Source organism: Pelodiscus sinensis, chromosome 5, assembly GCF_052426305.1.
Source record: "Pelodiscus sinensis isolate ZL-2025 chromosome 5, ASM5242630v1, whole genome shotgun sequence".
Taxonomy (NCBI): domain Eukaryota; kingdom Metazoa; phylum Chordata; order Testudines; family Trionychidae; genus Pelodiscus; species Pelodiscus sinensis.
Window position 1 is genome coordinate 10,144,053 of NC_143056.1, and position 13,869 is coordinate 10,157,921.

At 40.3% G+C, this 13,869-nt stretch overlaps 1 protein-coding gene across 4 annotated transcripts in view; it reads left to right on the forward strand.

The window, feature by feature from the left end:
- TMEM260 (transmembrane protein 260) overlaps nucleotides 1–13,869 on the forward strand; it is a 59,578-nt gene that overhangs the window by 12,409 nt on the left and 33,300 nt on the right. The window lies entirely within an intron of this gene.

Below are 13,869 nucleotides of genomic sequence, written 5' to 3' on the forward strand. Positions count from 1 at the left end.
CCTGTGCTGCATTCTAGTTATGTCAATGTAATGGATATTTATTTTAATTCAAAATACTCGCAAGAAGAATAATGCAAATAGCAAAGATCAATATTAGCTGCTCCATCTATTGCAGTGGTTTGCTGCTTTCTCTCACTGTAGGTGTTGCATCTGCAGGAGAATTAGAACCTTCTAACCTCTCCATTTTCTCTAGACCTCTAACCTTGTAACAAGACGACAACTGGAATTGCACGTGGTTTGGGATTTTGTTAACCCTGGTTGTCTTTGATGTGGTAGTTCCCTATACTCTTAACCTTAGCCTGACCCATATCACAGAGGATTATGGCAAAAGATAAACAAATTCTAATTCTCTTTTGCAGTGAAAAATAGGATACACTTCATGACTTGAAAATGTTACCAAATCATATCTGAATATTTAAGATGTTCTTTGAATGGAAGCACAAAATGTGACTTAAAATATACCTAAGGAAAAAAATTATGGACTTGAGGCTGTGTGAGTTGGAGTACCCTGAACTCTGACTAACTTCAGTAGACGTTGAGAGCTCTCAGCCATACAGGAATGGGCCCTGTCATTAAACAAACTTTTTTATTAAGTAAAAATTGATATTTTAACATAAGGTACACACCTTAAAACCAAATATGGTCCTTCGTACATGATTTCAAACTTTATCCGAAGTGTACATTTATAGATTGAAAGATCTTTAGCTATATTATCTGCTAGAAAGTTTTCTATAATAGCATATACATAAAATTTAGCGCCATCATTTTTATCCTTAAACAATAATAAATGTAGTTAATGTGTCTAATTAAAAAACTAATTTTTAACAGTATATTTAGCGTATAAACTCTTAGGGCAGGAATTGTCCTTTTTATGCACAGCACCAATTACACTGTCAGGGCAAACAACATAATAATGCTTGAATTAATTAGCAAGAACACTTTCTTTCATGCTCTAAAAATTTTTCTGATTGATTATTATTATATTTCCTATTATACTGCTATCATTAAGAGTCTACCCTGGTTCTTAATTTATAATGCAGACATAACCTTGCATGTGCTGAAACTTGGCCTATGAAGCCTAGTAATTCCCTGTTCCCCACATGCGCGCACACACTTAAAAAAGTTTTCTTACAGGAAAGCAATGTTAAAATGGCAAACTAGCTTTGTGGACTTTTACGCTTAAAGGAAAACCAGGGATTGTAAAGCTAAATTGTATTAGTTCAATTATGTTTAAAACTTATTCAAAAAAGCAGCAAGAACTGGTCAAAGTAACAATCAGTTGTAATCTTTTATGTCTTTGAAATAGCTTTTCCTAACTTAATAATATGTTACTGTTGTTGGCTTTGTTGAGCTTACATGATAATTGATAATGTACATTTTGAACCATTGTGCATCAAATGTATTTCAAAAGTATGGTTTGGTGTTTTAATAAATCAGGAGTGTTTAAAGATGTCTATTTCACAAAAATGCTGTTGCTTTCTGGATCTGTTACACATTTGTATATTTTTCTGAAAATGTACTGGCACGATCTACTTGAAAAGCTTTTAAATTTTCTGTGCTGTTGCTGGTTTTTTTAACTAGGATGCTATCTAAACCAGCTTCACAAATCTTTATATATCTTTGTGCCATAATTTTAATGTAACTAATTAAGTGGCTTCTGAAAACCTGTCAGGGTCAATGCTCATTCTTGCTGTATGTATGCTGCCGATGTTAATAAGAAGATATGTAGATGTTAAGAATACAAATAATTGATGAAGTATGTATCCTTTGGGAACAATGCGGTTCAAGTGGCAAATCTCTCTCCTCAAACAATAGGCACCCTTCAGAAAGGAGCAAGCCATCTCTATGGAAATAGGACTAACAGTGCCCTATTGATTGAGTGGAAGAAGACATTATACAATGTCAGTTGGGTTGTTACAATTTCATTTGTCGTGTGACCTGAACTTAACCTCTAAAAACCTTTCTTCTGTGAACGTAAAACCACCAGCAGGGCACGTTTGCTTACATACCCACTACAGTGAAGTATTGTTTTTTTTTTAAATTTTTGTTGTATTTTCTTATTTCCCAGCATATGTACTGTCAATGTATTCCTTGAGCAGGGTTATTCCTTTGTCAGGCGTTTGTTTGAGATATTTTCATGAGTTTATTCATTCACAGGTCAGAACAATTTATTTTCATGTTTAATGAGAGGCTTTTGAGTCACTGAATAGTGGCATTCTTTCTTATTTAAGAGGACATTACAGTACATACAGGATTAGTGTTGAATGGTGTTCAGTACATTTATTCTTTAAACAGATTTATACTTTGACCAGGTAATTGTTCACATGGTGTTCTCTCTACTTACTGCTGGGATAGATATAAAGAACTCCTGTTCCTTTTTTACCACAGATTTTGTTTCTTAAAACAAAGCCCACTTGAAATGTGTTGATGTAAAAGGCTGTTTTCAGTAAGCAAGACTTTTACTGAATGAGCAGCTTGCTTTTTAGAGCTGCAATTACAAAATATCAGGTTTTTTTCCTCTTTACATTTTAAGGTCCATAAAGTGGCATTTAGAAAGAATTCTCTTCGACTGTTGATAATAGAACTCAATAATTCATTAATTTTTTCCTTTGTGATACTGAGAAACTATATTATAATTTCAGTATGTGGAAAGTATGAATGATTCCTTAAGTTAATGTTCATTCATTTTACAAAACTCTTTTGTGTTTGTCTAATCTGATTTGCAAAATATATTTTTTGGCATCGAAGGTGCATTCTCTATTGTAGAGAGAAGCTCAGTGTTCTACATTTCGTTGCTTTAAGTATATATTTTCTATATATTCATTTCATAGTTGGGTATTTTAATTACCTATGTTGAGTAGCATACTTAGTGTGCAGCAGTCATTAGAGAAGCAGTTATACTTGCAGTCCTAGAACTACAGTAGATGTAATTGTTTCAAAAGTTTCTCTTTTAAGTTTGCAGCTTCAGTGTCAAGTGATGTTGCACTTTGTAAGCTCATTTAAGCTATTGAAAAGAGAAAATAAATAAAAATCTGGCCATAAATAAAAATCTGAGACGGAGCCCAATACCTAAAAGTAACACTTTATTATGGACTCATCTTGGTATTATGTAAATGGACTCTAACATATTAAACGCTCTGTGGTTTATTCCATCATTTTCTGTTTTGGAGTTGTGATCTGCAGTTGGAGAAGAAGTCTTGCAAATCTTGTGTGTTGGAAGGTTAGCAAAATTTGTGATCATTGTTGTGCTCTCCCAAGTGCATTCATGATTAATGGCACGAGGCAGAAGCAAATGTTATCTTTGTTATCAGAATATGTTGCTGCTTTAAAAACAGAACTGTGAGGGGTTTCCCCACACTTGATAGCCTGTCTCCTGGCCTCCCTCTACCCTTATGGGTGCATCACATCTCAGTTTGCTCCTGCAGAAGTAATTGCTGAGCAGTTGAATATTTTCGATGGATTTGAAAGGAGTCCTAAGCGCAAGAGAAAAGTGAGTCCTTATTGCATGTCAGTGTTAACCTAAAAGCACGGAAACTAAGCAGTCATATACAGTAGATAGAGAGGTTCATTTTATATGTTGACCCTGCAATGCACTGAGCTGATGAAATTATAGTTTAGAGTATTTTCCATATTTACATTTTGATTATGTTCCTTTTCAGAAAAATTAATTTATCAAAGTTTCCGTTAGAGGTAGTATAGGGATCCAGGGCAATTTCAAATATTCCAAAGCTATAATGCAGACATTTAATTTATTAATCTGGAATAAATGGGGAGTACTTTACTGCAATCAGAGAACCTATTCTTTTCAATGGTTACACCTTTGACCATCAACCTTTTCAGCAAAGAACAGAACATTAAAATACAGTACCTTAGAGAATGAGGAATCTTCTGACTAAGGTATATTTGGATTTTCCAGATTAGAGATTATATTAGATTATTGCCATTCTAGCATAATATAAAGATCGTCACAATTTCAAAAGCAGCTGTGCATAAGTAACAAGTAGTTACCAAGTTTTAATGAGGGTGGAAGAATGGAAAGTACTCAAATCTTAATTTCCTTTTAGAAGACTATCTGCTGTGACCCCTGGCTAATTGATCATATTTTTTTCCCTCATACTTGATATAAAATAGCATTGAGTTCAGGCTGCATAACGACATTAACAGATCCGTTCATTTGCATTTTGTTATAAAGTAGGCACATTAGGCTTGAATAACTGTGCTTCGTTCTGAAGAAAAAAGCAGGGCAAAACTCCCCCCCTTTTTTTTTTCTTCTAAAGACTGAAGAGTCTTTCCTGACAGCTAGTCAGAGTTAGAATTAGTTCAAGGAAATGTTAATAATGCACTGCCTAGCTTAATCCCTTTGATATCACCAGGTATCCTCCTGTTCATGGGTTAATTGCTTTAAAAGCGAAGGCAATATTCTGAGCGGTGGGCCGCTTCACCTTTTCACAGCTGTTACCATTGAGTGACAACTAAATCCCATGTGTAAGATGAGGAAGAGCTCAATCTCCAATTGGGAGAAAATTTATGTAAACCGCAATCCCTTCAGAATGTACGGAAGTCATAGACTTTCTTGATTTACTCTGCTTTTCCCAGAAAGCTCTATTGTTCACTTTCCTAAGTCCCATCAACCCTTTGTAGCAGAATATCACAGCGGCAGCAGATAGCTTGAAATATATAAATGCTATCATAGCTCTGATTAATAGCAGTGCTTATGAGTCAAGTCTGATAACAGTGCAGCTCTCCAGTCAATTTCAGATACTGCTAATGGAATCTGTCTTCTCCAATTGTAATATGAGAAGGCCTAATTTGCTATGGAGCTTGGAGCTGTCACCAGTAGGGGATTGTGGGGTCAGATGGGAGCTGCCAGGTTTTTGCCCTGCAGCTTGTATCTCTCACTTTGAATAGAGCAGCCCCCTGCCTGCCAGTTAGCTGATAGGCCGCCGTGGGGTTTATGCCACTTCATACAATAGGAAAGGGCTACATAGGCTGACTTTATAATTGTGAAGCGAGCTCATATTTCCACAGCTACTGTGCTGCATAATTTCTAATAAGTGGTTTTAACAAATGTCAGATTATGAAAAGTTTCTTCAATTACAAAAACTTATAAAACATTTAAATTGCTAAATCTGTTTCCTACAGAGTTTCTGCCACTGGAACTAGGCACCACTTATTATGACTCTAGAGTACATATTTCCTAAAGATTTTTTTAAAAAATGTGTTGATCAAATAATAGATCATAACTTATATGCCTCCTTGCTGTTTACAAAGACATGAAAAGAGCAATTCCTCTCTGAATTTTAGCAACTTGAAATACTGTTCTTATAACTTGTGTAATGGGAAGCTATTAACGGTGAACTATTTTTCTTTATGAAGTTCAGTGTATGTGCAGTTTATTGCACTGTTATGGTTAATGCTGCTCATTAAGTTACTCAAATATAGTTTGTGTCAAATCATTGATTTTAAGCATTCATCTGTCTTATTTCTTTGAATGTTTATAACTGTAATAAGCAGGATATTTTTGGTATTAATCATTATATACTTCAAATACTTTTTCTAAATTAAATTCCTTGGGATATGGAAAGTTTCATGCAAAATACTCCTTACCTATAGGCCTGATTTGCAGCCATTTTCGACTGATTACAAAAGTCTGCAGGATCAGGTCCCTGAGATCACAGTCCTCTAGTCTGAGCCATGCAGGCAGATCATTTTGCCGATGCAGAGTCCCGAGGACGATCCCATTGCAGGATCAGGGCCTATGGTGGTAGTGGCTGTCTCATCCTTTCTCGATGGATAGTAGTTTGAAACCATTGACATAACTAAAACTAATTCTCTGTTAAGATTTGCGTAATAAAGGCTGTTCTTCCATGGAAGGTAGACCCACATGGTTTTAAAAATTTCATTGCAGGCTGAAAGCACTTCCTGTTGAATATTAATGTTGTTGTAGCAGCTAGGGGATACATCTTACCTATCTAGGTCATGGGTATTCTACCATAACACCCTGCTTGTCAAATATTGTTAGACAGGGATGAGGGTTTGGTTGAGAGGTTTCATTATGGGAAAGTTTGCAAGCCCCTAATCTACATATTGATATTACCCCTTTACTTCAGTACTCAAGTGCCTCCACCATAATCATCTTTGTCTTCTTAAACCCTTGTACTCTGAGCGGAGCATAGGTTACCTACAAGTCTCCTCCACTTCACTTTGTCTTGAGACAAAACTTCTAGCTGACTCTAGGAGTACCCCAGTTGTTGTCCTTCAGTCCCAGTAGGTCTTCTCCACGTTGTCCGAGGTCTTCCTCTTTTGCGTTTTCCTTGCAGGTTCCATTTGAGAGATTGACGGACTATGTTGAATGATGGTTTTCTGATAGTATTGCCTAGCTATCCCCACTTTCTTCTCTTCATTTGAATGTCAAGTAGTTCTTGTCCTGCTCTGTTTCAAAGCTGCTCATTTCTGACAAAGTCTTGCCATTTGATGTGAAGGATGTACCTCAGGCATCTGTTTATGAATGCCTGTAGCTTGTGATTTGAAGACTTTTGAGTATGCCAGGTCTCGCATCCATACCAGAGCACACTCTTCACATTATATCCACCATAATATCAAATCCCTATTGTACAAACACTTCCAAAGACTGGCTCTCAGCCCTGAAGACTTCAGAGTCTAAGAAATGGAAATAAAATTCCCAGGCGCTCTCTCTTTTTTGTTATGAATGTTGAGGCTGGTCTGGCTCTTTTTAAGTGGGAGTAGAACCAAACATTGAGTTTACCCAACTGTTCTCCATTATTGTAACCCAAAACTATTTCCTGTATATTTTGCAGGGAGTAGCCCATTAAGCAAGGTAATCAGATGGCCGAGGAGAGGACAGGTTAATTGGCTTGAAGCACCAGTTTGTTACCTAACCTCCTGGTGTCCATGTATGCTGTGCGTAAAACTCCTCTCTTCTCACTCTTGATCTCATAAGTGATTGTCTCAGTAGGGCATTGCCTTTTGGGCATACACTGTCAATCAGCGTTTGTGTGTCCATTTTAAAATAGTTGTAATTTTCCTTTTGATGGCCAGTAATGGAGATAACCTGAACTGAGTGTTGTTTTAGGAACTGAGTGTCTCCTCATTGGTGCACAGAGGGTGAAATCCTGATGCTGTGGAAGACAGAAACTCACATGATTGGGATCAGGAGTCCAACTGGAGTTCCTCTTGCTGTCAGTGGATGTCTTTTGTGCATACTGAGGACGTCAATCTGCCCCTTAGTTGCTACATTATGATTTACTCTTCAAGGCGATGGTTGAGGATAATGGTTGAAAACCACCATCACAATATTTGTAATGACCGTGTCCGCAGAGGCTAAGATTGAAGTGTCAAGATTAAACTACCTGTTCATCTCTAGGGATGAGACCTGTTAGGGCAATGCTGAGAAACTTACCTGTTCTAAAAGAGGCGTTCATTGTCCCGGCCCATAGGTCTATCACCATTGTACTAGTTCTACCTTCAATAAAAATTGTTGGTGGTCTGTGGTTCTGGATTGAATACAAAGGAATCCTTTCTATCCCTCCAATGATAGGCAGCCTTATAAAATAAAAGAGGGCCGTACTGGTATGTTGAAGGCAGTGAGGAAACTCTTACTTCATCTGTTTTGCAGCGTTAAACTTTGCTGCTCTAGCAGCGTGCTCTGACAATGTGAAGTGGTTCTTCTTTCAACCTGGCTGAATCAAGCATTGTGTCAGGAAGGGGGACAGGAATTCTGTACCGAGAAGCCTCCGTTGTCCCTTTTGGTGATGCTCTGTATTGTTGACTTGTCCGAAAACTGTTCTGTGTAGTGCAGAAGTTTAAGGGTATATAATTTGGACAGTCAAGAAAACAAAAACTAAAAATCACCAGCACTGCTACTACCCCTCTTCTCCCCTCCCCCACTATCCTACTGAATAACTGGGGATGAGTACCTGGTCTGTTCATTCCCTCTGGGGCATCTGGCATCGGCCACTGTCAGAAGACAAGAAGCTGGGCTAGGTGGACCTTTGATCTGACCTAACATGGCCTTTCTTATGTAAATTCTGATGATTGATTGCTCAGAGTAAACTTTAATTTCTGACTTCTCTAATTTATTATCTTTTTTTTTCAGTGTTATGTTATGGAAAACTTTTCATTTGTAAAACGTGATTATCCTTAAAGTAACTACAAAAGTGCCTTTGTGGTTCTCTTTTCATTCGTGTGGTTTATGTATCAAAGATTTTTTTTTCTCTGAGTGTCAGCCCTGAAGACTCAACCTGGGATCTGAAACTCAAGCTGTGTTCTTTCTAGTCTTTTGCTTCTTCCTGAGCAATAGATACAGCAGTCAGAACTGAAGTGGCAATTCAACTAACGATACTTGAGGAAGAATTCTAATTTAGTATTCCCTATAGTATCTCTTTTGGCTATTCAGTGCTAAGAGCTATAGAAATTTGCTTTTCTTTCTTCAGAAAGTAAGTGAGAGTAAAAGATCCATGTCGCAGACACTCACACAGGGAGGAGCTGGTTTTGTGTAAATCGCTGTCACTATAAGGAAAGAATTTCTAAACTCCCATCTTACTTTCATTTGCTTTTAAAGTAATTACATTTTAGCTTTGCAGTGCGTAATATAGTTGAAATAAGTGCGAGCACTTGAGATGCTTCCATTTTTACTAGTGATTGGGAAATGAGCAAGCCTTTTTTTGTTTTGTTTTTTAAAGAAGCACTAAAGAGAAGATGCTGATTGAAAGAATGATGGTCCAAATAATTTAAGTGAGAAGAGAAGCTCATTAATACAGTCAGGCCTTCAGCTTGTGTCTGCTAGCATTAGGGAATCTACACAGGAGACTGTAATGGGGTAGACTCACCACTGTTTCGGATGGTGTTTCACCAGCCATCACTCTGCTGTCTCCACCAGTTCAGACTTGCGTTGCCTCCAGACTACGATGTTCTCTTCGGGGCATATCCCTCTGACTGTGCGATAGCCCGTTATCTCCCCCACTCTGGGGGCTAGCAGTTCTTTGTCCCAACATTTGCCTCAGTGGCCAACTGCAGGCTCTTGTGTAGCTCCTTGCTTCCGAGTCAACCTGCAGTCCGGTTACTGGCCACTCTCCTCAGTGGCCCGTAGGTTGCAACCAGCTGCCTATTGCTCTGCCTTTCTAGCAAGCGGTCAGCCAAGGTCAGAGAGAGATTCATTTCTGAGCAGCCCTTTATATCTGGATTGCAAGCCCTTTCCTGATTGGCCCCCAATAAGCCCTCTTCTCATTGGTTGGAGTTCCATGCAGTCTTTGCAAGACTCTCTTGGCCCCCTCTATTTCTTGTGTGGGGCAACCGCTCTACTACAGGTACACTCATCTGGATCTCTTGGGTCATTAGATAAAATACCAGACATGAAGACACTCAAGTTATGTGGTGCCAAAAGTTTTGGCTTTGAAGACTTTAGGTTCCACTCTGTCATCTTATTTCCCCTTCTCTGTTTTGTCGAAGTGGGTCGCAGGTGCATGCACTGGTCCTTTGTGGCTAAAAGAGAAAACAAAATAGATAAATAGGTGAGAAAAAGAGGATACATCTAGAGAGGCAGGCAAGAAACATTTCTCACAGAGAGCTACTTCACCGCTCCTCTCCTGGGTCTGTCTGTCCTGTCTTTGCTACTTTGCCTTGGAGTCATAGACTTTAAGGCAGGAAGGGCCTCTTGTATATCACCAAACACCACCCAGCCACCCCTGTGCCCAGCTCAACAAACAGAATTAAACCAAAATGTTAGAGCCCTAAGGAGACTAAACTGTTGTGCACTACGGGGGGAGTCTGGGAGGGACCGTCAGTGGCAGGGCATTTGTTGAGTGTGATGCTCTAAACTTCTGCCTTCAGCAGTCTTGTGTCCTAAACTGTATCTAGCTGCTTGGCTGGGGAACTATTAGATGCTCATCTCCAAGCCTCCACTGCCTCCTGTGACGGGGTGTATCAACCCTGCAGTAGGCCCAAAGCAATTAACCTGGAAGAGACCCCACCCCTAAAGCCCTGCTGGGCGTGCTCCAGCCAGAGGCTGGCTATAAAGGCCTCTGGAGCTCCTCAGTCAGGACTGACTGCCGTGGGGGAAGGAGTGGCTGCAGGAGCTTCAGGGGAGGAACCACAGCCGGACCAAACAGCGGCAGCTAGACTGAGAGGGACTGTTGTGTTATGTGCTGCTCAGACAAAGGAATAAGGAAAGTATCCTGCTCGATGCTTCCCAATCTAGGATAAGCCCCTAACATTTGAGTTTAGCAGCCACTGCCCAACTCTTACACCAGAGGTTAGAATAAGGTTTTAGTGTTTTTGTTTGTGTTTGCCTGCAAAGGGAGGGGAGGGAGTTTTTAACACAGTAGGTTTTAACACAGCATTGAAGTTTCATCCAAGGAAGGATTTACTACTTATCAAGGGAGAATATTCTGGTACATAAAGATGATGGGAAATTTGTCTCAGACTTTGTTTTACATTTAGAACTGTATAGTGGGATTATTTTACTGCATGAATTCCCGGAAAAGATTCCACAGTGGGTTAAAGGCTTTTTCTTTGGAGCCAGAAGTTAGGCCTTGTCTTCAGTCCGCAGAAGATCGACGCTGCTGGAATTGATCTTCCGGGGTTCAGTTTAGTGAGTGTGAAGACTCACTAAATCGAACTCAGAAGCTGCCCCTGCCAGCCGCCGGTACTCCTGTTCTTGCAAGGAGTAAGGGAAACCGTAGGGAGCGTTTGCTAATCTCGGTTTAAGGTAATCCAACTACAGATACATATTCTAAGTCACTGGAGTTGCGTACCTTAAGCCGAGCTTCTGGATCTAATGTTGACCTGGACTTGGTGGTTGAGCTGAGAATTTTAAAAAGATCCAGCCAAGACTATGCAGAGACGTTGCTAAACAATGTTGCTGGATCACAACCTTCTGCTCTTACAACTTTTTTCAACCTCAGTGGGTTGAGGAATAGACTCTACCATTGCTTTACTTAATTTCTGTAATGTCCCTCCTTATCAATCCTTTTCCTCCCTGACTGACTTGAGTATTTGGTGAGGAAAGAAAAATCATTGAAACCTTTGTCAGCTTACTGTCCGTGTGATGACGTTCAGTGACACTGTTTGCAGAGGAGCCTTTCAGAATTGAAGGGTCAAAGTCCATAAAGTTCAGCTATATTTAGTACCACTTCTGTGCCTCTGTCAAGTGACTCCTGCAGTTGTATTATATTATTTGTGGTAGAATGTCTTAATTATTAATTATCCTGATTACTACAGGTTGGACCTCTCTGGTCCAGCACCCGTGGGACCTGACTGCTCCCAAACGAGGGAATTTGCCGGACCAGGGAAGGCCCCCTGCAGCTGGTTCCCCAGACCACTGCCTCTCGCCTCTGCCGGGCTGCCATGGCCCTGGTTCACTTGCCAGTGCTGCAACCCCAGCTCCACTACCGGGACTGCTGCGGCCCTGTCCGCAACTCCGCTACCTGGGCTCCACTGCCAGGCCTCCAGCCCCACTGCCAATAGCTCTGCCAGGCTCCCAGCTGCTGGCCCTCCTGCCGCTGGACTTCCATCTGGGACTCCCTAGTTCAGGAACATCTGTGGCCCTACCGTACCATATGGATGTTGCTGGACCAGAGAGTCCCGGTTATGGGAAGTGCAACCTGTAGTTGAATTGCATTTTATCTGTTAAGGGTTTTAAATTCCTGTCCCAATGTAAACAGTAATGATGTGTAAAATGGCACTTTTCTGTTACCATTTGTTTTGATTTGTATTTTCATAGTGACTAGAGGCCCCAAACTTGTGCAGGGTGCTCGCCACACATTGTAACTGACTATCAAAGACCCTGATCCTCCAGAGGCCTCATTGTGGGTAGACCCTCTGCCTCATTGGCAGCAACCATGCTCTGCAAGGGTCTACCCATATTGACCTCCTTGCAGGACTGGGGCCCATAGAGACAAGACAGACACAGGATGTGTCGGCTACACTCGTGCAAGCCAGTTGCAATCACTGGAATTAGGTGACAGAGAGTAGTTCCCTAGTTGGCCTGGAAAGCAGAATTTGGCCTGTAGAATGTGAACTGGCACAGGGAGGGAAGAATCCAGGGATGCTTGGAACCCATATTGAGTTTGTATGGATGGGCAGTTAGAAACCGAGCACACCTCACATGGAGAGAGCATCGAAATCCACAGTGCCATTTTTAAGGAGTTGTTTTTTAGGTTAGGTCTGCAGACCAGCAGTTGGAAACCACTGGTTTAGGTAAAGTTGCAGCGCTTAATCTTCAAAAGCGGCGAGGAATCCTGTGGTTAATCTTGTAGGTGTGGCATTCTCCCTACAATGCATCTAAAATAGACCCTTGTAATTCAACTACTATGCACAGAGGACTTTTGTAAATATTCAGAATAGATATTTTCTTCCTAATTTGTAAGAGAAAAGTAAAAAAGTAGTTATCACAGTGACTAGCATGGATGTGTAGATGAGAATTTTAGACCAAGACATAGATACAACCATCAAATGAAGAGTTCGGATATCTTGTGCTGCACCTCCTGACTACATGAAGTAGACTTGGCCAATCAAAGAACCTGAACAAATACCATATGCAACAAACAACAGTGCATGGCCAGTTCCTACCATCGCAACTTGAAATCTACACTGAATTCACTGTAGCTATGAGGATAAGAAGTGCACGTGTCCAAATTCACCTGCCGATTTTCCAGTTAGTATAGATTCACTGTTCTTCAAGAACATCTTTGCTCTGAGTGGAGGCTAATTTAGAAGTGCCTAACATATAGGAAGTTCTGGGAAGCAGCAGCTGCTTGTGCTATTTGCTATCTGTAAAATGGGTATAGTGATGAAGGGCCAATAATAAGCATCTATCTCCATGAACTTTCACTGGGATTCGGATTAAGGATGTAAAATCCTGTTTAATTAGTTAACCAGTTAAACTTTATTTAACTGGTTAAGAGTTAAATGGGGGCAGATTGAAAGGCCGCTCCAGCCTCTACCAGTTAACCGTAACCAGTAAGGCTATGTCTACACTACACTTCTTTTTTGGAAAAAGGTATGCAAATTGCGGAGTGCATGTTGCATACCTTTTTCCGATTCTTTTTTCGGAAGAGGTTCAAAATCTCCTCTTTTGGAAAAGCCTTTCTTCCTTGTGAAACAAGGTTTACAGGGATTTTGGAAGAGCGCGTCTGCTCTTCCAAAAAAATTTCGGACGTGGCGGAGTTTTTCTGGGATACTTCTGGTATCCCGGAAAAACTCCATACTGTATATATAGCCTAAGCCTCACCCATTAATTTCACATCCCTAATTCGGATGCCTGACTCCTGCAGGCCTCTGAGAGTTGCAGTACTGCAGAGATGGTGAAATGCAGTTCCAAAATGCCTTGGAAAGGAGTCTGCATTCATGCCAAGGAGACATGATTGCTGTGCTTAGATTTGTCTGTTGTGACCAGGTAACTTTGCACAGTAGGGTCGTGAATGGGTGAGTTCTAGGGGCCTGCATTTAGCTAACCATCAGGGTTATTTCAGGACGTTTGTGATTTTTCAGTCCCACAAAGAGCCTCGCTAAGGGTTCTGATCTCTCAAAGGCATGTTTATCGTCACAAATTAAGTTTAGTTTAAAATGCCACTATCAGGGTGGGATTTTAAAATCTTATTTCTATTTTGTAGATCACTGGTTCTCAACCGGGGTGCACAGAGGTCTTCACAGATCAGCTCATCCAGATATTTGCCTGGTTTTACAACAGGCTGCGTAAAATGCACTGGTGACGTCAGTAAAAGCCAGAATTTCATACCACAACTTGTTTATAATGCTCTGTGTACTGTGCACTCAAATGTAGGCACAATATTTAGATTCCAATTGATTTAATTTATGATGTGGTAAAAATGAGAAAGTAAGCAGATTTTT